The following is a 25,152-nucleotide window of genomic DNA, read 5'->3' as shown; positions in this document are numbered from 1 at the left end:
TGTCCAGAGAAGGGATGCTCAAGGTGGAGCCAATAAGGCGGAGGTTCAGCAGGAAAACCCTACAGGAACAGGGCAAAGGCATCCCTGGAGGAGGGAATAGCTGAGCTGCACATTGGCCTAGGATGTCTTGAGGAAGCAGCTGGCAGCGAGGAGCTGGCTGCACCAGGGACTGGGGATGGGGCTTGGATGGCGGGCTCTGGCTTGGGTAACTGAGGTGACCTCCAGAATACAAAGAGCAGAGCACCGTCTGCTGTGGGTGGGGATGAACGAGCTCAGCTTGAAACTATTGTCTAAGGTACCCAAGGAACGCATGCCCGGCCTGGTGGCCTCTCTGCTGAGGAGTAAGTGGCCAGATGGCCTTCGTCCCCAAGGTTCTCAGCAGCAGCTACTGAGGATGCAAGCCCACCTCAGGGAAGGCAGCGCTAGGACCTGGAAGCTCAGCGCCCACCCCTGTGGATCGGGGTGCAAGGTCTGCCCCTTCCTCCCTCCTCACAGGCCCACCCCCACACCTCCGTCCTTTAACCCTGCTCTACCCCTGCCCAGACTGCCACCACACAGGCAGAGCCAGGCCTTACTGAAGCACACAGCTTCTAACTCAAGTTCACCGATGGCATCAGCCTGCGAGCCCAAGACCACTGCCAATCCTCCCCCGGCCGGCTTCTCACGCAGCTCCCTGGAAGCTCAGCTTTCCTCAGGACCAAGAGGAGCCAACCACACGGAAAGACCATGACTTCGGCTGCAGTCCTACACTCTAAAGGGAGCTCTGGATTCGTGGTTTCCAAAAGTTGACAGAGGATGGTCCACCTTAAAACCTTCCTCCTTCGGTTCTTAGATCAAGCCGGTGGGATCGTCTTTTGCCAGGACAGATGAGTTCTGAACGTGCAGCATTGAAAGATCAGAACCACAAAGTTCCACAACAAGGGGACCCCCTGGAAGACCACTGCTCGCTGTTCATAAAGTCACAGCAAGTGGCAAGCACCAGCGAGCGTGCTCCCGACAGGAGCAGGGCAGAGACGCCGCCTCAGGACAGCAGAGCACACGCTGCGAAGGGATTGAGAAGGAAGGGCTCTCCTGGGAAAACCACGATCACAAACCTGACAGGGCGGGAGGACGGCGTCCACAACCCCCTGAAAGTAGAGTAAGGAGACAGATGGAAAATGCGAGAAGTGAGAGGACCAGGCCACTGAGAGGAAGCAGCCACAGGGCAGGAGCCCCAGAGTGGAGCGGAGCAGGCAGAGCACAGGAGAGTGTGACCAGGGAACAGAGGGCGCCCAGGGATCTCCAGGTGCCAGCAAGTCCAGTCACTGGGGAACTTTAGGATGCACGGGGGCCAAAGTGGGGTCTTCTAGGTTTCAGAGGGGAAAACACCACGTGGAAAGGACTGAGCACCAGAAAGCACTTGGGTTCTCAGGAGCAACTCGGGGAGCCCAGACCAACCAGCCGTGGCCTCCAAATGCTCAGGACAGAGACTGCTCCTCACCGGGTAGCCTGAGGCCCTGTGCGCAGCGCTGTAGCTGCTTTTCTCCCAGCTCTGGGACCCTCCTGGGATGCCTGGCACTTACCTCCCTTGGGGGAACGCTGGTGAAGTGGTTTACAGGGCCAGGTGACTCACGGTGCCTCTTCTGGACACTGTATTGAGTGGGGTTCAAAGCTGCCTGCGTCTTTACAGTGTTCCAGGTGCTGCAGCCCAACTCCAGCCACCTTTCAGACACCATGCCATACACATGCTGAAGACACACACTGATGATGGTGGTGGTGGTGGCCGACACCTGCTGTCCACGATGGCAAGCACCAATGTCCACTAACTCATCTCCGCACGGCCACACGGGAGGCACAGTTTCCCTGTTTACTTTACAGATAAGGGAACCAAAGTACAGAGAGGTCACAATAACATGCCCAGGGGCTCCGAACTGCAGGGCATGGTGAACCCGGGCCTCCACCTCTGATTTTTAATGTCTTTCTTGCTTCAGGCGTTAACATGCGGGGTGAATTTGGATCTGATGGACCTTTTAGGATATCAAATAAAGGTCCCAACTCTCCTGTTGGTATGCCTAGATAAGGCCTTATCCAATTTATGTCTCCTAATAACTTTTGAAAGTCGTTAAGTGATTTGAGTTGATCTACTTGTATTTGAATTTTTGGTGGATGGACCAAGGTTGAGGATAATAGAACTCCTAAATAATTAATTGGAAAATTAAATTGTACTTTATTGCTATCTCTAGATTATAATTTTTTAATAAGTTTGTAAGTGTGGCATAACATTCTAGCAATGTGTTTTTATCTTTGTGTGCTAATAATACATCATCCATATAGTGAAATATTTGTAGTTCAGGATTTTGATTTCTAAGTGGCTGGATTGCTTTGTTAACATAAATTTGACACATAGTTGGGCTATTAGCCATCCCTTGAGGGAGTACTTTCCATTCATATCTCTGATCGGGACCTTCATGATTCAGTGCAGGGATAGTAAATGCAAAACATGAACTATCCTCAGGATGAATTGGAATTGAAAAAAAAAAAACAATCTTTAATATCTATAGCTAAAACATACCAGGTTTTTGGCAAAGCTGACAATTGGGGAATCCCCGATTGGGCAGGTCCCATAATAACCATCTCATTATTAATGGCTCTTAAATCTTGCAATAATCTCCATTTACCAGATTCCTTTTTGATGACAAAAATGGGAGTATTATGGGGAGATATGGAAGGTTGTATATGTCCCTCCGCTAATTGTTGTTTGACCAGGTCATGGGCTGCTTGTATCTTTTCTTTAGTCAGGGGCCATTAAGAACCCATACTGGTCTTTCTGATTTCCAAGTAATTTTTATTGTCTCAGTGACCCCTCCTGAAAACCCAATCCATGTCTGTTCCTTGATCTATTTGTAATGGCGCTGCTATACCTTGTTCTTGTTCTCCTAATCTTTTTTCTTTCCTAAAACCTTGTCTAGCCATAATAGTGGGCACATTTGAATTGATGTTATTTGTTAATGTCAAACCTAATTGATCTAGGACATCTCGTCCCAATAAATTTACAGGAAGACGATCCAATACATATGGCTGTATAGTTCCTTCACATCCTTCAGGATCCTTCCAATCTAATACCATTGCACTTCTATGGGGATTAGTCGCCACTCCTAGGCCTTGAAGCATTTGAGTGGCTTGTTGTAATGGCCAATGTTTTGGCCATTCTTGACGAGAGATGATGCTAAGATCTGCACCTGTATCCAGTAGCCCATTGAATTCATGTCCTTGAATATTTAGTTTTAGCATTGGACGAGAGTCTAAATTTAAAGAAAGCGTAGCCCAATCTACACCTGTGGAGCCTAATCCCCTGGAACCTCTTTCTACACTACGGCTGGAAAATTTATCATGCAGGCTGGGTATTATTAATAACTGTGCTATTCTATCTCCTGGTGAAATTACTGATATACCCCTTGGAGAACTGGCTATAATTTTTATTTCACCTTCATAATCGGGATCAATTACCCCAGGACTTATCATAAGTCCTTTTAGAGTAGAAGAGCTGCGTCCCAATAATAAGCCTACTGTTCCTTGGGGAAGAGGTTCTTTTACCCCTGTGGGAATGATTTGAACTCCCATCTCTGGAGTTAGTACTGATCTGGCGGAGGCGCAGATGTCCAACCCTGCGCTCCCTCTGGTTTGTCTGATGAGGGATTTAATGGACAATGTATCCTGGACACTATCCTGATGGGGTTGCTGGGTTCCTCCATTGCCCCGTATATTTGTGGTTGTGGGCCCCGGAGCATTGGGCCCCCCTGTCCGTTTTTTGGCAATGGAGCCCGATGCTTTTCTCCACGATATTGTGGGTAAATACCTGGTCCTTGTTAGTTTTTTGATAATGGAGTACCCTATATGGTGGTTTGAGAACGGCATTCATTAGCCCAATGTCTCCCTCTACGACATCATGGGCAAATACCTGGTATTCTACCGCTTTGATACCTAGCTTTGTTAAACCCTCCTCCTATGGGGCAACTCCTTTTAAAATGTCCTGTTTGTTCACAATTGTAGCATGTTTTTGGCCTGGCGTCTAAAGCTTGTTGTACTGCAGCTGCCAAGACTTGCCCTTGTTCATTAATGTCTCTACATAATTTAATAATATATGTGTTTAAATCTTCATGTTTCCATGGTCTAATGCCCTCCTTGCACCAATGATTTGCTTGTTCAAAGGTTAGCTGTTTAATTAATGGCATTGCTTGCTCTGTATCCCCAAAAACTCTGGTAGCTGTTTGAATAAGTCTATCTACAAATTCAGTGTAAGGTTTATTAGCTCCTTGTATTACCTTAGATAATTGACCTTTGTAAATCTCCATGTCCTTGTAAAGTCTTCCATGCCCTAACTGCATCTGCAGCAATCTGTGAGTATATGGCAGGATCATATTCAATTTGTTGTAGCTGACCCTCATAAGGTCCTTTTCCTAACAACATATCTGGATTTCTCTGAGGATAACTGGCTGCTGCATTTCGCCTAGGCGTCTCCGTGCAAAATTCCTCATTGGCAACCTTCCATAACAGGTATTGTCCTCCATTTAGCACAGCTTTACACATACTAGCCCAATCTGCTGGCGTCATGTCCAAGTTGGTAATGGATTCGACCAAGCTTACAGTGAAGGGTGCTTGAGGACCATAGGTTGTTACAGCCTCTCTTAGCTGCTTCACTGTTTTGAAATCTAAAACATGGTGATTTCGCTGCCCTCCTGCCGCCTCAAATACAGGGCATGCTAATCTTTGAGGTCCTGTCTCAGGATCCCATCTATCAACTACGGGGGTTGAGGGCCACTCAGCATATGTTGTCTCCATAGATGGAGCTGTTGGTTGGACACTTCCGCCCTCTGGTGATAGAAAGGTGTTAGTAGCAGTCTCCTGTTGTAACTTCTCTCCAGATAGCCCCTCCTTCTCTAAACTTTTTTCCCCTGTCTGATTAACTTGAGAGACTTCCTCTTTTACTTGATTTAAAATGTCTTCTCCTAGACTAAGCAAAAAGATTGTACCAACGTCCATAATGGTAATGTGCCAACTGGCAGAGTTCCTGGGCTTTCCTTTTGTATCTTTTTTAAATCTTCACCATGATGGTTCCATTGTGATATATTTAACAACCCCTCTTTAATGAACCATGGGCTACACCTTTGTATCGTCTTAATGTATGCCCTAACTGCTCTTGATTTTACTGAGATGCCTCCTTCCTCAAGCACTTTACTTAACGCCCTTTCAGTTTGTTTCTTATTAATTTTTAATTCCATATTTCCGTGACAAAGATACCCCTCACTAAGATAATGCAAAACAAAACTGAGACAAAATGAAACAAAAATTCATTATATCAGCCTTTCTATCCTCCTGAAATGTCCATCCGTCCTTGCTCCCTATCTGTTCCTCAGACGCAAATAGTTTTTCCTCAGATGTGAGCAGTTTTTCTTCCCTCCCACCCATCTCCAGGGACAGGCAACTTAAAACAAAACAAAACAAAACAAAAGAAGAATCTTAAAATGGCTCCCCATCCTCTCGCACTGCCCTCAGGGGCGAGCAGTTTACCTCATCACTTACCCTCAGGCGTTCCCCATGCGGGCCACCAAATGCCGCAGTCTGGCTGGGCACAAATCATGAGCCACTCAAGCAGGAGCAAACTTTATTTCCAAACTCCCGTTAATGCCACCCATGCGGCTCTTCCAGGAATACCATACACCAACCGGAAAATCCCTCCTCTGGAACTTCCCCAACCAACGAGAACTCTCCAGGAATCCCCGGGAGAACTCCCAAGTAGTGGGAGCCCCAGGTGGACATCAGGGGTCTAATATACAATTGAATACACAGCTTAACATAACCATCATCATCTCAATGGCTCGATGGCTGGTTACCTCTCAACCACTCTCTTCTGGCAAAAATGCCATGCATTCCGACTGTGGCTCTCAGCACTCTGGGCCTTGGGATGATTTCCTGCTGATGGCCTCTTAGCTTGCACACCCCATGTCTGGGCGGTCCAGACCTGATGGGCCAGCTTCTCCATCCAGAGGATGGATGCTCTTCCTTCCCCCGATCTGCACTCAGAGCAGATGCTTCACTGTGTCCATGACTGTTGTTTAGAGCCTACTGTAAAATTTAGGGATGAGAAAACCCCACAGTATCATTCTAATTTGCTGTAAAAAGGCTGGAAGCTTGAGCTAAGGAGGAAATGAAGGTGAAGACCCCCGAGCTCTTTCTTGGTAGTGGAGATCTGCTGACTCACTCAGCTGACTGTGTCCTCACACAGGGCCACTGGAGTCTGGGTCCTCAGATGAGGCCCTCAGGGCCAAGGCCAGAGTTCCGGTGTCTGCCAGGAGTCAATCATTTTTTAATTAAAAAAATCGATCAATTTTAATTAATTTTTGATTGATTTAAGAAATGATTCAGTCAGGTGCAGTGTTGGATGCCTGTAATCCCAGCTACTCAGGAGGCCGAGGCAGGAGGATCACAAGTTCAAGGCCAATGTCATCAACTTAACTAAGTCCTGCCTCAAAGTAAGATTTAAAAAACTTAAAAGGGCTAAACATGTAGCACAGTGGTAGACAGCTTGCCTAGCATGTGTGCGACCCTAGATTCAACCCCCAGTTCCTGCCACTCCCTCATTAACTGGCATATAACTGGCATACAAAAATTTGTGCATATTTAAAGAGTACAAATTGGGTAAGTTTTGACATAAGTTTACATCCAGGAAACCACCATCACAATCAAGAACGGTCCCCTCTTGTCCCTCCATGTCCACCCCTCTGGTCTGCTGTCACTACAGATCAGTTTGCCTTTTGGATAAGCCAGCTTTAAACTCTTTCCATTTACATAAGCAAGCTTTCATTAACATAATAATATCTACTTTTATCAGTATAAGCAAGCTTTTAAAATTGCATTGCTCTGATGAGTCAGGCTGGGAATTCTTCTCGTGCTTCCTTGCTGTCTGCCTGTCTCCTCTGGTGACAGGTCTGTTCAAATCTTTTGCCAGTTTTTAAAGCCGGGTCATTTATTTTCTTTCAGGTGAGTTTGACAGTTCTTTACATATTCTGGTTATAATTCCTTTATCGAGTATATGTTTTCCACGGACTTAGTCCCAATCTGTTACTTTTTATTTTCCTAAAATTATCTTTTGAAGAGCAAGTTTCCCTTTTGATAAAGTCCAACTTACTATTTTTGTCTTTTATGAATGGAGTTATTGGTGCCATATCTGTGATGTCTTTGCTAACCCCGGGTCACAAAGATTTTCTCCTATTTTCTTCTAGAAGTTCTATAGTTTTAGATTTTACATTTAGATCTATGATCTATTTGTAGTTAATATTTGTTATCTGGTGTGAGGTAGGGATTGAGTTCATTTTGGGCATATAGGTAACACATCATTTTCTAAATTTATTGAGTCCTATTTTACAACTCAGATTATGGTCTATATTGATAAATTTTCTGTATGCAATGAAAAAATAATGTATATCCTGCTATTGTTGTCAATGAGATAAAGTTGGTTGATAATGTTATTTTATAGGCTGATCTGTGTTTGTTCTATGAATCTGAGTATACTTGTGTGTTGGCCCAGTTCTCCTTGCAGTTCTAGCTCTGCTAGTTAAAGCTCTGCTATTAGATGCATAGACTCTGATGACCGTTAAATCTTTCTAATGAGTTGACCCCACTATTTCTTCCAAGTTTTTTTGTATCACTCCTCTTTTTTCCTCCAGGGTCTTCAATTATACATACATTAAGTTGCTTAAAGCTATTCCACAGTTAACTGATAATGTTTTCTTTTTTAAAAATTATTTTTTCTCTCTGTGCTTCATTTTAAATAGTTCTTATTCCTATGCCTCAAGTTCACTGTTTTTCTTCTGCAATGCCTAATCTGCCATTAGTCCTCTCCAGTGTATTTTAATCTTGGACACTGCAGTTTTCATTGTGGATTCTGATTTGCATCTTCTGTTATATCTTCCATGTCTCCACTTAGCCTTGGGAGCCTGTGAGATGCAATCATAGCTACTGTAATGTACTTGTCTGCTAAACCTAGTACTTCATTCTGGGTCAGTTTCAATTCATGGATTTTCTTTCTCATGATGGATCCTCTGTTCCTGCTCCTTTATATGTCTAGCGATCTTTGATTGACACCAGATATTTTCATTTTACCTTGTTCAGTGCTGGATAGCTTTGTATTCCTATAAATATTCTTGAGCTTGGTTAAGAGATGCAGTGAAATTTCTTGGAAAACTTCTGACCCTCTTGTGCCTTACTTTTGAGATGCATCAGGCAGGACCATGGTTGTGTGGTCCAGTGTGATCATCCCCCTGCCAGCGGAGGATCTTCTCAGGGCTCTGATTCCCGCTGAAGTGCGAGGGCTTCGGGGCTGGTGGGTGGAACAGGCATTGCTCCCAGTCCTGTGTGAGCACCAGGCACTGTTCCTGGCCCAGAGCGAGGGTTGGGCACCGTTCCCTCTGACCCTCTCAGACAGTTCTTTTCCTGGCCTCAAGCACTTCTGTTCACATGCATCCAAAAGTCCCCTGGCAGCTCTCTGGTTCCCTCGCTGCACAGCTTTCTCCCCTGCACTTTGACAGGGACACTCTAGACAAGTTGGTCCCTCTGGCTCCCAGCTTTATCTCCTCAAAAGGGACTCTGCCAAGCTTTGCCTGGGTGGCTCCTCCCTGCGCTGCAGCCAGGACCCTCTACTCTCCCCCAGCTGTCGGTGCCCTCACTGCTGGTGCCCAGCATCCTGGAAGGGACTGCTCCCTGACTGTCTGGAGTCTTGATTCTTGGTTTCTTCCACCTTGAATGAAGGAGCCAGTCTCCCCTGCCCTCAGTGCCAGGGATTGAATGGAGGCGCCACACGCGCCAGCCAAGTGCTCCAGCACATCCCCAGCCCATTGTATCCTGAGACAGAGTTACTCAGCTGCCCAGGCTGGTCTTGAGCTTTGTGATCCTCCTGCCTCAGCCTCCCGAGGAGCTGGGGTTGAGGTGTGCACCACCACGTCTGGCAGAACCCAACATCCTCACACATAGAGGAGAGGCAGCTTACCAGGTCACAACCAGGATCTCTCAATCTCTAAACATCCATGTTCCCTTGTGTTAAACAGGAGTATCTTATATTCTCCTTTAATACTGTTCAGATTTGCAAGGCAAATTAGCTATTAATTTATATTTTAACAATTTATTCACTCCTTAAAGATCCTAATAAACCTTCTTGGGCATACACCTGAGTTTGGGGGGTTCTGGGTATTGAACCGAGGGTCACTGGCCACTGAACTACACCTCTAGCCCTTTAGATTTCTTTTGAGACAGGGTCATACTAAATCACTGAGGCTGGCCTCCACCTTGCCATCCTCTTGCCTCAACCTCCCCAAGTGCTGGGATTATAGGCATGTGCCAACACACCTGGCTTGAGATTCTCATACAGCTCTTTGGGCATGTACCTGAGAGCCTGACACAGGTCCTCGTATATAGACCCAAGGGTGTAATGGACCCTGTTCTCCTCACAAATACTCAAATCCCTCTTTTAACTCAGCCTTGGGATTCATCCCCAAACCTATTCATTTTGAATCTTGGAGGATCTCATACTATCAAGTCTTCACGTAAAATAGTTTTTATAGTTCTGACATTAATGTTAGAATTACTGAAGACCAACAAAATAGGAAGGAAGAACACCAGTAGGCTATTGAAGAGACTATTCTCTAAAGTACAGAACTCAAGGGACTAGCCAATAGAAGTGGACCGTACAGCAGGCGAACCTGATGACCCTAACTGGCCCCTGACCGTTCCCTCCGACATCCAACAGTCACCGGACAGTAAGTCAGCAAGCCTCCAGAAGGTCTAAGAGACCAGTACAGCGCAGGGCTAAGTGACGCCAGAACCTTCCACCTGCTCTCATCTGAGTGTTGGCAGGGAGGAACGTGGAACAGGACGGGCCCTCCGGACGCCAGGGAGGCAGCCTCTCAGAAAACGGACCGGGCAGTCGGCTGGCTACTGCACTCCCAGGCAGTCACCCCAGTGAAACAAAAACTCACATTCCATGAAACCTGCATGCAAGCCAAGAGCATGGACGAGAGAGGAAAACAGCTCGGACATCAGCAACTCAACAAGACCCTGTCTCTAAAAAAGATAGATAGATAGATATTTTAAAAAGAGCTGGGGATGTGGCTCAATGGTAAGGCACCAATGGGCTCAATCCCTGGTACCAACAACAAGAACAAATAAAACAAGGGTCGGTGAAGGGGTGCGGGTCAGGCCCCTCACGCTGCCCATGTGAGTGAAACGGGCAGCCTCTTGGAAAACGATTTGGAGGTTATCAAACAATTAAACACAGTTATCCGGTGACCCAGCAGTTCCGTTCCAGGAGAAATGTAAACATACATCCACACAGACCCGTGGGCCTGTGCCACACAATGGTATTCATGACAGGCCAAAAGTCAGAGCCAAACGTCCACCAGCTGACAAATGGTTGAAAGACTGGACTATCTCTTCAATAAACAATGAACCACGGAGGCCATGCCCAGCTCCGCGATCCTCAAAGACTCGGCTCTAGGTGGAGGAAGGCCCTCACCGACCTCCTGTCTGACTGCATTTACACCAAGTGTCCTCAGGAGGCAGAGGACATGGGAAGCGGATCTGAGCTTGCCTGGGGCTGGCAGCAGGGGGCGCTGGAGACACTGGACAGGATTACAAATGGCTCTGGGTTTCCTTCAGGGCAGACAAAAATCTTCTGAAACTAGATTGTGTGACATCAACACAGCACGGCGAGTCCCCTGAGACACACGGAATAGCACGTTTTAAATCTGTGCTGTGTAGTCATGTAGGGTACATTTCAACAGAGCCACTGAAACAGAACACTGGGGCACGAGTTGATCATTACAGCCCCAAAGCAGAAGCCACCTAGGTGTGCCGCCCTGGCCAGCGACTTCATAGTAAAGGGAAGGAGCTGTGGACACTCCCAACAGTGTGGCCGCCCAACCCCAGGGTCCCAGCCACAGTGCAGGACACTGCAGACCCCGCCTGGGCCCTGACCTCACCACAGTGGACAGTGGACGTGAGAACATGGGGTCTGAGGGTGAGCGGAGGTCCCACCCTGCACAGGAACTGTGGGTTGCCAACACCAGCTTACACACCAGAGCACGCGCAGATTTCAGTCCCCTCAGGGAGACTCCGGACCTCAAATCTAGGATTCAAATTCACGTCTGGCAAGTGAACCCAACAGCATCCCCAAGGGTGTTTTCCCTCTGGTTTGGGGTCCAGCTGGGGGCTGGGTGCATTTGCTGCCATCTCCCGCTCCCTCCGGCCCATTCCCACGGCTTCTCTTTATCTTCTGGGATGATGGCATTTTTAGGAGCGCCGTCTCCAGCTCTCTGCCTGTTTAATGGAGGAGGCAGAAGCTGCTTTAATGCCGACCAGTAGGAGCACCTCACTGTGGCAGGTGGGTATGAGAATCCACATCGGGGAACCTGTTGCCGGAGGCACCTTGTGTCCCATGTGGCAAATACAAGAAACCCACAGTGTGATTGTTCTGGCCATCTCCAACTGAGAGGGCAGAAAGAAGGTGGCGTCCCCCTGATGACATCGCTGGAAGCTGTTTGATGTCACCTGAACATTTAGCAAATGCCAGTCACTGGGGCCTCCTTCCACAGCTGAGTGCAGGACCAGCCCTTTCCTAAGGAAACTGGGACAATTCAATTCAGGGAACACCAAGGGGACAGAAGCAAGCCGCTCTTAAAAATGGAACTTTCTGCTATTAATCAAAGTTGTGCATAAAAATAAGAGAAACAGGGAACCTGCTAAGGGTCTATTCTCCAGGCAGGTATCTTTCTGGGGTCACTGATTATGGGACTGCCCGAGCCAAATACCAGAGCTTGCTGGGAAACTATGGAAGTGAGGGCTTCCTCCAGCCACCCTGCGCCCCTGCCCTGCGGCAGGCGGGAATGTCCAGACCGCACAGCTGCCCGCAGCCTGGGCCCGACACGCCCTGATGCAAGCTTGGTCTTTTATGTCTTCACAGAGCTGCTGTTTACGGTCACTTGCAATCGGGTTTTCTTGTTTGCTATTTGTTCTGAGTGATTATTTCCCTTTTCAATGACCAGCATCTGTCCCTCAGGGGCACCTTGGCTCAGGGGTCACCTGCTCCCACCCAGCTCCCGCCACAGCCTCTCCCCACTCTCTACCTCCCTCAGGGTGCAGGGCCCCGTTCCTGCTGGGTTCATGGTCCTGAGGGAGAGCCCTGACTTGTCCCCACTCCTGCTGAGGGACTCACTGAGCAGCCTCCTCCCAAGTACTGGGTTTGCAGGAAAGAGACCAGGGCAGGTACCACTCAAGGCCACATCGTCACATTTTTTAAAGGGGCCACACTCCCTTTTCAAAATAGAATGTAGAAACTGCTTTAATGGTACTGGCAGTAACTCAGGTCTAAGGTCAAGTTCTCCCTGCCCCCATGGTGGAGCACCTTCTCATACACAAGCCCCTTGCTGCTGGGCTGACTCTCCAGGCTTTGTCAGCTCCTTTAGCCTTATAAGTGACCTACAGCTCTGCCCTTGGCCCTGACCTGCCAGAGAGAGCCTCTTACCAGCTAAATTGGAGCTGTCCCAGCCCCACTCAGAGGCCCTGGTCTGCTCATACACAGAGCGCAAAGCAGGCTTCCAGGGACCTGATGCCACCTTCTCTTGGGACCTCATGTCCTCCCACTCCAGACATTCCTCCAGTCACACTTCCTTGCTGCTCCTCACTGGCCCAGCCAGCTGCTGTCTGCCAGGACACCCGGGTCTCACTCTGCCCAGCAGCACCTGCTCCCGAGTCCGTCCTCCTCCCTGAGGTCCACCTGCCCAGCCCCAGGGTCCTCACCCCACCCATATCTGCTCTGTGCTTGCCCTTCCCACTGCACCTGGCAGCTTCTAGCACACCAAGTCACAAACTCAGCCACCATGCAGACGATCTGGCTTCCTCTCTGAGGACAGAGATTCTGCGCATGGGGCTCACTGATGTATCCCTAGTGCTTAAGAGTGGAGCCTGGCACAGGGAAGGAGCTCTCCAAACATTTGATGACATTTGATCCCAAGTGAGCGCATCTTCTCTTTATTTCCCTCTGCAAACCCTGTACTCTGACCAAAATAAACTACTCAGCATTTTCCAGACCCACCTCACGTTCCCCAGGCTCCATCCTCCGTCCTGCTCTTTCCGCCTGAAATACCCGACCCCACACTCACACATTTGAGCAGAGCTCAAGTATCTCTTCTTTGAGAGCCTCCTGGACCCCTGGGGAGAAGGACCACATCCACCTCTCCATCGCCACAACTCAGGTCGGAGGCACTGAGCTGTACCTTGAGCAGAGCTCTCTTCTGTCCCCTCCTCCCCTACAGGCAGGGAGCTTACCCAGGGGGTACAGCCAGTGTTTGGGGAACAGAGTTGATCATAGGACAAACTCTTTTCTAAAGAAATAAGGATAAGTACAACTTAAAAGTGTTAAAAAGCCAACAGAAGCCAGCTATTTACAAACCATGTGGGATTCTCTGCTATGAAGTTCCTAAAGTGCATTCTGAAACCAACTAAAAGGAGAGCACATGGGGGCTCCTAGTCACTGAAAATGTCTGTAACAAGCTCTGTAGAGTCTACATTGTCCCATTAAACACAGTCAGGACACGTTTGCAGGCTTGGTGTCGGATGTCAGTATCCTTACATAGCAAACAAGGCTCTTCTTAAGAGTTAACTGACTCCTTTCCAATACTGAGTGTCCCTTCCATGAACATGGTACATCCGTTTACTGGAGCTATATTTAACTTCTCCCAATAATATAATCAGAATTCTGAGTAGAAGTCTTGCATCTATTTTAAAATTTATTTCTAGGTATCTGATATACATATTTAATTTAGTTTTAATTAGTAGACTGTTATTATATAGTAGTTTAAGCTTTAGAGAGAAATTAAGAAGCAAGTGCAGAGAGTTTCACCCCCTCCATAGTTTCCCTATTGTCAACATCTTGCATGGGTGAGGTACATTTGTTACCACTGGTGAGCCAATGCTGATATATTATTAGCTAAAGTCCATAATTCTCATTACTGTTCATTTTTGTGGGTGTACATTCCACAGGTTTTGGCAAATGTATAGAACAGCAATTATCAACATTATAATATACTACAGAGTCGTCCCACTGCCCTAAAAATGCCCTGCGCTCTACCTACTCAATTTTCCCTCCCTAACCCTGAGCCCCTGGCAACTACTGATCTTTTTACAGGCTCCGTAATTTTGCCTTTTCTATAACGTCATACAGTTGTGAGATCATACAGGATGGAGTTTTTCAGGTATACAACATGCTTGATGATAACATAACTGGTATTGTTTGCCAACATGTTTTCCAAAGTGGCTGCTGCATTCCCATTAGCAGCATATGCGAGTCCTGTTCCATGTCCTCACACACATGTGGTCAGTATGCTGAGTTTCAGCTGCTGCAGGGAGCATATAGTGATATCTTTATTAACAGTGATACCTACTACTATTAATTTACATTTCACTAATGTCCTTTTTTTATCTGCTTACTTGCTATCCATTTAAATGTGCCCTTTATCGATGAGCTACTTCAAAGATTTTCTCCAATTTTAATTGGGCTGTTTGTTGTCTTCTTACTGAATTGTAAGAGCTATCTGTATATTCCAGGTCCATCTTTCTTTAGATATACATTTTGTAAATATTTTCTTTGAGCCTGTGGCTTGACTCTTCATTTCCTTACATATATTTTGATAAGAAAAAGTTTATAATTTTATAATAATAATTTTTTCTTTTATGGTTCATGCTTTTTGAATCATATTTTAAAAAATCTTTGGCAAACCCCAAATCTCTATGACTCTTCCCTATGCTTTCTTCTGGAATTTCTATGGTTTTAAATCTTAAAATTACGTCTATGACCCATTTCAATAACACAATAATATATGATAATATTATGTTATACTAACAATAAATACTATTTGGCCTGTGGTATGAGGTGAGGGTTGAGGTTCCTTCTTTTGCATATGGTCATCTAATTGTTGCAGCGCTGTTTGCAGAAAGATGGCCTTTTCCCCACAGAAAAGACTTGGCACCTGACCTGACATCGTTTGTCCACATATGCATGGGTCCATTTCTGGACTTCTTATTCTGTTCCATTCATCTGACTTTTTTCTTATCAATGGTGCCATACTGTCTTGATTCCTGTGGCTCTATAATAATTCTTGAAATCAGGTGGTCTACATGTCCAGGTATGTTGTTCCTTTTCAAAGTTGTCTTAGTCACCACAGGCCCTTTGAACTTCTGTAGAGTTCAGAACTAGCTTGTCAAATTCCACAATTGGGCATTTTGCGATCTCCTTTTGACTGTACTGAGTCTGTAGGGCATCCTGGGAAGGACTTCCGAGTCTTCTGATTTAAGAGGATTGTTATAACTCACTCTTTATTAAGGTCTTTTAAAATTTCTCTCAACAGCATTTTGTAGATTTCAGTGAATATGATTCACACATTTTATCCTGAAGCATTTTGTAATTTCAATGCTGGATTACACTAACCTATTCCTGGAGTAAACCCAACTTGCAGCACACAGAAAATTATTTTCATGGTCTTGTTAGTCAGCTCTCACTGTGATGAAAATATCTGAGAAATCAACTTATTTTGGCTCGTGGTTTCAGAGGTTTCAGTACGTGTTTGGCCGCAGTGCTCTGCGTTGGAAACGAGGCAGAGCCATGGAGGGAAGTGGTTGGTAGAACAGAGCTCTCCCTCATGGTGGCCAGGAAGCAAAAGGACAAGGGGGCTAGGGGACAAGGCGCCCTTCAGAGGCACAGCCCATGACTCACCCCTTCCAACGAGGCCCAGTCCTAGAGCTTCCACCACCTTCTGATACTGCAGCAGGGGGACACCCGTCCTTCAACACATGAGCCTTTGGGGGACAGTCCAGATCCAACCATCAGAGCTGTGCTGGAGCCTTCACTGTCTGGCTCAGGGGTTAGCTCCGATGCTCCTTCTTTGAAGGTAATGCCTTTGCTTTCTTCCTCTCAGCTTCTTTTAAGATAACGTTTTGTCTTTATTTCTTCAGGAGTTCTACTGTAGTGTAAACATATATATGTAAATCCTGCTTGGGGTTCTTTAGGCTTTTTGGACTTGTGACGTGTCTTTCCTCATCACTAGGTGAACTTCAGCCACCATTCACCCGCCCACCAGGCTCAGTTACACTCACTACATCCTTTGTGTTTCCAGTCCTTCATCTCTTCGTGTTTCACTTTGGCTACTTTTTTCTGATCTATCTTATCATTCACCAATTCTTTCTTCGGTGGTGTCTATTCTGCTGTTATAGCTATCTATAGAGTATGTACTTTCACTTTGTGTATCTTTTAGGTTTGCAACTAAAAATGGTTACTTTCAAATCAATGTCCTTTTGGGGAATGTAATTTCTAACGCACTATCAAAATGATCAATTTTGTCTTCCACCTTCTTGAACACAGGAAGAAGGTCAAAGTTTATGTCTTGTAAGTCTAATGCTGAGAGTCACGGGAGTCTGTTTCTATCACTTGTTGTTTCTACTGATTCATGAGGCTTCCCTCACCTGCTTGGTCAGTTTTGTGCTGTTGTCGTTACTAGAAAGACCTCGACACACGTGGTAGTGTAAGACCACAGAAGGGTCATGCAAGCTGAAATGGTGCAAAACAATTTTAATAACCCACGAGAACAATCACACTTGTCCTATGACTTGAATTTTTTGTCAGCATATGAAAACCATCTCTGGCTATGAGTTGTGAACACACAGGGAAACTTTTCTAAAGACAGTGAAACTAGGGTTTGTTTAGCACTGTGATGTAACAGGTAAGAAACCACAGTGAGAACTACGATGCCTACTTTTCTGTAAGAACCTTCCGGAGGCAGCGTGAGTGCACCTGTCTGCTTTGTGGCACTGTGTATGGAGCCTGGGAGGCTGACACAGGCAGCCCTGAGAGGGGACACTAGTCTAGATTCTTGGGGTGGGCCCAGTAGACTCCCCTGAGCTCTTAGCAGCTGACAACCTTTGCTGGCAGAAGGGGTGGCGGGAGTGACCAGGCAAAGGGAGGTAGGGCCAAGGAAGGCAGGGCACTGACTGACCGAGGAGGGAGCCATAGCCGGGGAACATGCTGGCCCCTAGAAGCTGAGCACAACCCTTGGCTAACAGGCAGCATGGGGCCAGGGCCAGATGGGCTTTTCAAACCTCATGAAATTGTGTACAAAGAGGAAGGATTTGACTGTATGCAAATTGCATCTCAATAAATCAAATACAAGAACAATGCCAAACGCCTTCCCTCTGCTGCCTGGCTTCCAGGGAGTCTCATACAAAGTGAGAGCTTGCTATGAAAGGCCCCACACACACCACACACCTCAGAGCAGGTGGCCGGGCTGTGTGTCCAGGACATCAGGAGGCCAGCTTGCTCCCACCTGACGTGACAGGGTTTGTGGCCCCGGGGTCTCCTCCACCCTAGCAGGCAGATCGAGAGGCAGCCTGCACGAGAAGGCCTCCAAGCCAGGATTCCTGCTGGCTTCGGCAGGGAGTCCTCGCCTCATTCACGCCTTTCACACTGAAGGGTGCCAGGCCCAGGCCCGCAGCCCGCCCCTGTCCCGACCGGGTGGAAGCCAGCCCTCGGCTCTTGGGAGCTGCAGACACACAGCACGAGGGCCACATGGGCTTGCTGACTTTTCACGCTGGACCTGTGGGCGACCCAGCGAGGCAGATGCTGTGACTAAGTGACGTTGTTTCCTGAATGCAGGCCCTCAGGGTCATGTGAGGGTTAATGGTCACCAGAGATTAGATCCTGCTGACTGATGTGGGTCAAGAGGGGTTTAACCGGGACATTTAATGCCTTTAAGATCATAATCGGAAGAATTAAAATGGGTTCTGAAGATTCTTGGAGAATTTTACGTCTTTCTTCTCCCTCAACTTAATTCCTTTAGTGAGAGGCAATTCCAAATTTTGAAGACAAACATGTACTGAGCTGCACTGGATCCCTGTAAATTCTGCGCGCCTCCCTGGCCACTCACGCGATCCTTGGTCCAGCTCTTCACATGCTGCAGGTCATGCGCTTCCCCACTGCCCCTCCCGGCAGCCCCGCTCCACTCACTGTGTCCTGCAGAGCTTTAGACCAGCAGGGACGTGCCTGCTCCTGCCCCTGCCCCTTGCTCCCCCAGCACCTAGGACAGCGCTGGCACTGCTGACGTCCAGAAAACACCCGCAAAGCAATGAATGAACTTGGGAATAAATGACGGGCAAGCTTCACAAACAGCCATGGAGCGAAGGCACCAATGTCAAAGCAGACAGATGCAGAGGGCCACAGGGCACGTGCCCCACGGGATTCCTGGATGTAGCGTGGGAAGACCCAGGAAGGCACTGGACCTAGTCCATGTGAGGCGAGGATACCGAGCGCAGGCCAGCTGAGAACGCTACCTGAGTCTGAGAGCCCCGAAGGTGGCACGGATCTTATCCCTTGTGCTGCCCCGGAGGCCCCCACTCCAGCCCAGCTGGGGCCAGTTACTGAGCCAGGGAAGGGACACCAGAGTCAGGGCAGCTCAGACAGACCTAGGAGTTGGAGTGTCCTGGGGAAGGTGGAGGCCACGCCTGAAGGCAGAGGGTGATGGACTTGGAGCCCAGCAGAGCAGTAGCCAAGGGCAGGGGTCTCGTGGGAGGCAGAGGGGCAGTCAGGCCGGGGCAGCAAGGACACAGCAGTGTGCAGGACGGGGGATGCCCTCCGGCCTGTCTTCCTGAGGAGGCACACGCGCAGAATCAGGAAGTACACGTCTGCTTCCTGGCCCCGCAGCAACTCACCTCCGGGTGGCAGTGGGACACGGGGTGGCCCTCAGGGTAACTGGAGGGTGGACATGTTACACAGAGGGCGGCAGCTTCGTGTTTTCGACTCCTTCTCTGCGGTCTGAGTGTTTACTCCCCTCCCGTCTTTCAGAGGTTTCATTCTTGTAGAGTAGGTACCAAACCCAACATGATGGGGGTGATTTTCTGAAATACCTTTTACAAAGTGCCTTCTCCTGGTAAGAAAGCCCACATTTAAACTCATCTGTTCCCAGCGGGTGACCTCGCATCCCTAGCTTCCGTGCTCTTCTTAGGAGTCAGGGAAGCTCTGGCGGGATTCTTTTTCTGAAGTCCTAGTTCCCTAAAGTCTGTGCCTCTGTTATTATTCAGATTATCAGCTGCCCTTGAGGGTGGTTAAATATTCACCTTCACTTAGACTTCTGCCCCAGACACCAAAAGATAACCTGGTTGGATTCACCCAGAGAACAGAGCAGGGAAGCTCCCGAGAGGAAGAAAGGCGCACTGTTTCTCTCTTCTTACGTTGGCCTCCGCTAACAGGCCTCACTCTGTCCACACTCAAAGCCAGGGACTTTGGAAGAGCTGCCACCACTCTTGATGGAGAGCTGTCCATGCAAAGCTTTCTCCTGACTCCAGCTGCCATTCCCTTGGCCAGGAACTGGGACCCCTGGGGTTCCCACGCCAGCTCAGACCCCACTCACATCCTTCCCTGGCCATTCCAAGCAGGGCTTCCTACCTACCCTTTCTCCACCACCATGATGGGTCCACCTTCCACCCCTGGACTCCTGAGTGGGCACTCCACTGTACCCCACGTCTACAGTTCTTTCTGCTTCCTTCCCCACCTTCCTGTCATCTCTGGTCACAGAGGTCTCCTAACTCCACCAGTCAAGCTTCCTCTCCAGGGGCAGGGGCTTTGGCTGCGTTTAGAAGCCCCAACCAGTTTCTCTGGCGGTGCCTCTCCCTGTCTGAAGCCCTCCTCTGGATACCGGGCTCCAGCGCAGGTGGGCTGCACATCTGTGCATTGGCTTTTCCAACTGCTGGCCTCTTTCAGGACTTGTCACCAAGTATCCTCACAGAGGAGGTTGACTTTAAGTCTCAAAAATGGCAGCGACAGAATGTCTTCCTTTCTGTAAAACACTCTCGACAAGACAAGCAAGGTTTTCAAAGGACAGGAGAACAAGGGTCACGTTTTGAACTTTTGGACAGCCAGTCAGGGAAGGGGAGCCAAAGTTCCCTTGCCTATATCTGGTGACAGGTTTTGTAACATTTTTCAAAGTGGGGGAAAGGCAATATAGTACTTAGGCAAAATACTCTCCCTCATAAACTGCAGCCAGGTGCAGTGGCCACACCTGTAAGCCCAGCAACTCAGGAGGCTGAGGCAGGAGGACGGCAAGTTCAAGACCAGCCTCAGTGAGACCCTGTCTCAAAATGAAAAAATAAAAAGGGCTGGGAGTGTGGTAAAGCACCCCTGGATTCTGTCCCCAGTAGCACAAAAATCAAGCAAATAAATAAACGGATTGTAAAGTCCAAAGATATTGTAGCCACATCAGGCTCAAGCGGTAGCGTGCTCGCCTGGCATGCGTGCGGCCCAGGTTCGATCCTCAGCACCACATACAAACAAAGATGTTGTGTCTGCCGAAAAACTAAAAAATAAATATTAAAAAAGTATCTCTCTCTCTCTCTCTCCACACTCTCTTAAAAAAATAAAAAAGATATTGTAGCCACATCAAATACTGCCCTGTTTGTTTTTATTGTAAATAGCTTTCACATACTGAGAGATGAGTCCATCTGAACCAAATTTCAAAGTCCTCTGACCATTTTTTTTCTACAAACATCATTGATGTTAATCCCATCCCAACACACAGACAAACACACAGAAAGTGAGCAGGGAATCACCCCGACACCGACTCAGTCACCAAGCTGTCCCGTGGAATGAGCTAAAATCAAACTGCAGGAAAGAAGTTATCACATTTGCTCATAATTCTAGACAAAGGCTCCTACGGGGCTTGTGTTATTTTGTCCAGTAAAGAAAATTGCCAGAAAATGCATTTAAAAAGTCTTCCAGGAAGCCGTCTCATACTTCACATACAGGTGATAGAGAAAACTTCAGATCACTTTCAGATCACGGAGACCAGCCTGGCCAGGGAGCAGTCCTGCCTGTTACAAGCCAGAGTGCTTCACGGTAAATGTGCCTTTCAGTGCACCTCAGGCTGGCCACTGATTGGCGTGGTTCAGGAAGTCAAGCGGCCACGGGCCGACCGCTCTCCTGCTGATGCCTGGTGACTTGTCACCACCGTGTGGTTATCACAAAAGGACAGACTTGTTCAGTTACAGGGGCTGTAAGAGCGCCTGGGGCCCCCTCACTCTTGACCCTAACTTCAGCTTGAATCATTCATAACCGGCTTCACAACCTTTGAGACAGTTCTGCATTCTATTCCTGACTCTTACAGTTCCAATTATGCTCTTTCAAAGATTTGCTTCTGGCCCCCAAAGTGTCAAGCACATGGATCAGATCAGACATTTTTATTGCTCTTTATTTGCAAATTTCTTAAAATAGAGCAAAATAAAAAAAAGAGGCAGGATGCACCTGAAACATCTGATCACTGTTTTCTCAAATCTCTCCCAGGAATCTCTCTCTACCGACAGTATTCCCACACTTCCCAACTTACCAAGGTATCCCTTTCCTACTGCGTTGGTTGTTTGGCATTTGAATTCATGATCTTACAGGGAAAAAAAATAGCATTTTATTTAAACAGATCCTCAAGCCACTTCATAAGTCTATTTAATGTACAATACCTCCCAAACTTAGTGACCACTACAAACCGAATCACTTCAGCTGCAACTCTCCTAGTCCTGCTGCAATGGCAACTACATGAGGGAAGCTGGGAAATTCCAAGGGGTATCCCGCTGTGGAGGGACAGGATGAGCGGTCATCTGCAGGCTTGGAGCTGTGTGCACTACTGCTTAGGCGCCCCCCAGCCAGCTTCCATGCACAGCTGACTACTGTGCTGATCACAGAGGCCCACCATAAGTTTTTGGGATTTAAATTCTATTAACCATTCACATATTCAATAAGCATTTACAAGCACCTACTGAGTGCACAGGACTAGCAGAGCAGTAACAAACAGGACACACTCTGCCCTCAGGGAGTCCGACCAGGTGGACAAGGAGCCTCAATGCTGGGCAGCAGCTGGCTGTGCATCCAGGGAGACTGCATGGAGACTGCATTTCAGCAGGGCCCTGCAGGACGAGGCACAATCTGTGGCAAAATCCAGACACACTGCAAGATACATTATTACCAAAACCTGGGGTCACATCCAAACTCAAAGCCAACAGGAACCACTCAATGCTGATTTGGTTCTTACCAGTGGAGAATGTCCCTTTACCTCTACAAAATTGAAAACAAAAGTGTTTTTGGTATTTATGGAGCAGGGGAAGTGTTTCTTTCCAGTAGTCTTTGAAAGATAACAAATTAATGGGAGCAAACCCAACTCAGGCAGCAGATCTGCTGGGTGAGAATGCATGCAGTGTCCTTCCTCCTCAGGACCTCCTGGGGTGGGCACAGGTTTGGAGCCAGAGCTCATGAGCTTGCAACACTCCAGAGTGGCCTGGAGGAGAATCCATCTTCTGCTGAGAGGAGGTGGACAGAGGCCTTCACACCTGCAGGCAGAAGCCAATGGGCCAGAACCCAGGACTAACCTTTCCCACCCTCAACCTGTCTCCCTGGTGGCAACCAAAATGTACAGCTGGGCACGGTGGCGCACGCCTGTAGTCCCAGAGGCTTGGGAGGCAAAGGCAGGATGATCGTGAGTTCAGAGCCAGCCTCCGCAATTTAGCCAGACACAGAACAACTCAGTGAGACCCTGTCTCTAATAAATTACAAAATAGGTCTGGGGATGTGGCTCAGGGGTTGAGTACCCCTGAGTTCAATCCCTTGTACCCAAAAACAAAAATAAAAAAAATGTCCAAATACTTTTCTTTCCACCCTATATGGGTCTTAAAACAACTTGGGCGGGCCTGGGGAGATAGCTCAGTTGGAATACTGCTTGTCTTGCATGCACAAGGCCCTGGGTTCAATCCCCAGACAACCAAAATAATAATAATAATAATACCACCCAAGAAAACAACTTGGTCTGAACAGTCATCACACAGGCTGAGCTGGCGAGGGTAAGGGCTGCAGCCTGTGACGGGCACTCTCTTTAGGCCCTCCAGGGTATCACTGCCAGGAGGTACAGAGTCATTAAGTGCTACAGAAGCAAAGAACACACCCCTTCAAACAAGAGCAAACCAGACTGGGTTCCTTCAGTCACCTCTAGAATAGACTGCGAACACAGCCCACCGCACGCAGGGCACTCCTCTCCAGAAGCAGCCCACGCATACTGGCCCCCGAACAATGCAGAGAAGAAGCAAGTTCCTTCACACGCAGCCCACTGACGCTAGGGCTTCTCCAGCGGGGTCTTACCTTAAACTATTTGGGCGCTGGGGATGTAGCTCAGGGCTGGAATGTGTGTTTAGCGCGTGAGAGGTCCTGGGTTCCATCCCCAGTACCCCCCCCCAAAAAAAAAACTTAAATAAAACAAAATCCCCCCAACAAAAAAAAAAGAAACCCACAAATCTCTTACCACCAAGTTATAAATTTAAATTCTGTTCTTGATTTCCCTAACCACATAGTCTAAAGGGTGATCTAGCTTGTTCTACGTATTTATAAGGCTGAGATAACAGCAAAAATGTGTTCCACATAAGCCATGCCATTTTATACAATGTCTACAAAACATTTGAAAAATGGACTTTATATCAAGCACCAAAACCAGGTATAAAAGTGTAGAATCTCAATTCCAGAAAAGGACAACTCAATGGGCCGCGTCTTCTGTGTGTGGTGCAACACAATCAGGGTGGGCATGAAACAGTGATGCTGGTCACCCAAGACACTCACCCCATGCCACCAAGAGCGCACCCACTCACACACCCGGACCGCAGGAGAGCAAGGAGGGGAGGGAAGTTTGGCAAGTCTAAAATGCATTTACAGTAAGTAGAAACATTTTAGTGAACGTTCTGGAAAATGACTTAATATTCATTATAAAAACACTAATGCTAGTAGCATGCAAGAAAAAGAGCACTCGGAGCAAGATGTCACTAAGAGCAAGATGCTGCGGCCAACGGTGTCCCTCTCTGCACTCTAGTTTCTTCATCTTTTATATGATGAGAATTATCATTAGGTTTCTTTTCTATATTCCAGAGTGAAAATCAGCTTCATAAGCAGATGGGCAGTTCCGCTGTTCATGACTGGGCGCAGTGACCCCCAGCTGCTACTCGGTGAATGGGCATAGAGGGGACGAACTATGTGTGTGTCTGTGGACTGACTAAAGGTTGCTCTATCTAAACACAAAGGAATATTACATGGATATTTAAAAGGATAACACAGAAATATATTTTCTTTTTCACACAGAACTGTTTCTCTTAACCTAGTATTCAATAAAGCAAGTTACAAAATTATATAGAAAAAAAACCCTTTTCTCTGATTCTCTCACACATACATAAAACTTTTAACACTCTGTTTACAGGCTTGACAGATGTAAGCTAGTTAAAAAGAGCTGTAGTGGGATTGTGGCATGTCTTATATGTTTAAGATGTGGGAGGGAAAGGAAACATTTTTTTTCTACTATCAATTAATTTACTTCTGCTTTGAAGCTGCAAAGATTTGCCAAGCCCATTGCCTCTTGTCTTTCATGGAGGGTGACCACCCAGATGTTCATCATCTGCTGTGTCCTGGGGTCATCCCTGCTGGGGCTGCTGGCAGTTCTGGCACCGACCCACCCGATGGACAAGCATCTGCCTAATGTTCAAAATGATAACTGCTAGGAGACAGCACACTAACTGGTTGGTGTCAATAACTCAAGTGATTGGTAAGTTATAACATTTCTCAAAGTTTCATTATCATTTTAAACTACACAAAACCAGTCTGTCACAAAGAAGTGATGTTCCAGTGCAATGACACAGTCATTCAGTGCCGAAAGGGAATCCATGCACATGCCTCTTACTTTCCAAGCACTGAAAATGCATTTGACATTACATCAGAAAGTGCTGATTAACTCCCAAACTGCCAGTCCGTCGTGCAAGGGAAACAAACACAGATATTTCAGTCTGGAAGGGATAAATCAAACCTTTTACCTGTGGTGACAGGTTCTTGGTTCTCAGCGTGTCTTGCCACACACTGTCACTTCGCCGATCAGGTAGGGCCTTTAACTTCAACCTTGGCAGTGGGAAGACGAGGAAGAAACGGTCACTATGTTTTCTGGATGCCCCCCAACTCTCCACCACCTTAGGAAAGTCACGGTGACCCTGCTTCTTAAACGACTACGGGGTCATGGGGCCGTG

The 25,152-nt window shown here is 47.5% G+C and overlaps 1 protein-coding gene across 8 annotated transcripts in view; it reads right to left on the bottom strand.

Moving 5' to 3' along the window:
- The window catches only part of Ppara (peroxisome proliferator activated receptor alpha), a 60,771-nt gene that overhangs the window by 34,479 nt on the left and 1,140 nt on the right, over positions 1–25,152 (bottom strand). For 6 of the 8 annotated variants that reach the window (XM_076855477.2, XM_076855484.2, XM_076855481.2 and 3 more), the window contains exon 2: positions 24,946–25,027. The gene's annotated coding sequence lies outside the window, so the exon portion shown is untranslated. Of the gene's footprint in view, positions 1–1,562; positions 1,850–24,945; positions 25,028–25,152 lie in introns of all 8 variants that reach the window. The other 2 variants (XM_076855479.2, XM_076855482.2) reach the window with 1 other exon arrangement.

The sequence above is a fragment of the Callospermophilus lateralis genome, chromosome 4 (assembly GCF_048772815.1).
Source record: "Callospermophilus lateralis isolate mCalLat2 chromosome 4, mCalLat2.hap1, whole genome shotgun sequence".
NCBI classification, from domain to species: domain Eukaryota; kingdom Metazoa; phylum Chordata; class Mammalia; order Rodentia; family Sciuridae; genus Callospermophilus; species Callospermophilus lateralis.
Note: the sequence above shows the minus strand (reverse complement) of the source record. Positions and strands in the feature narration are given on the sequence as shown.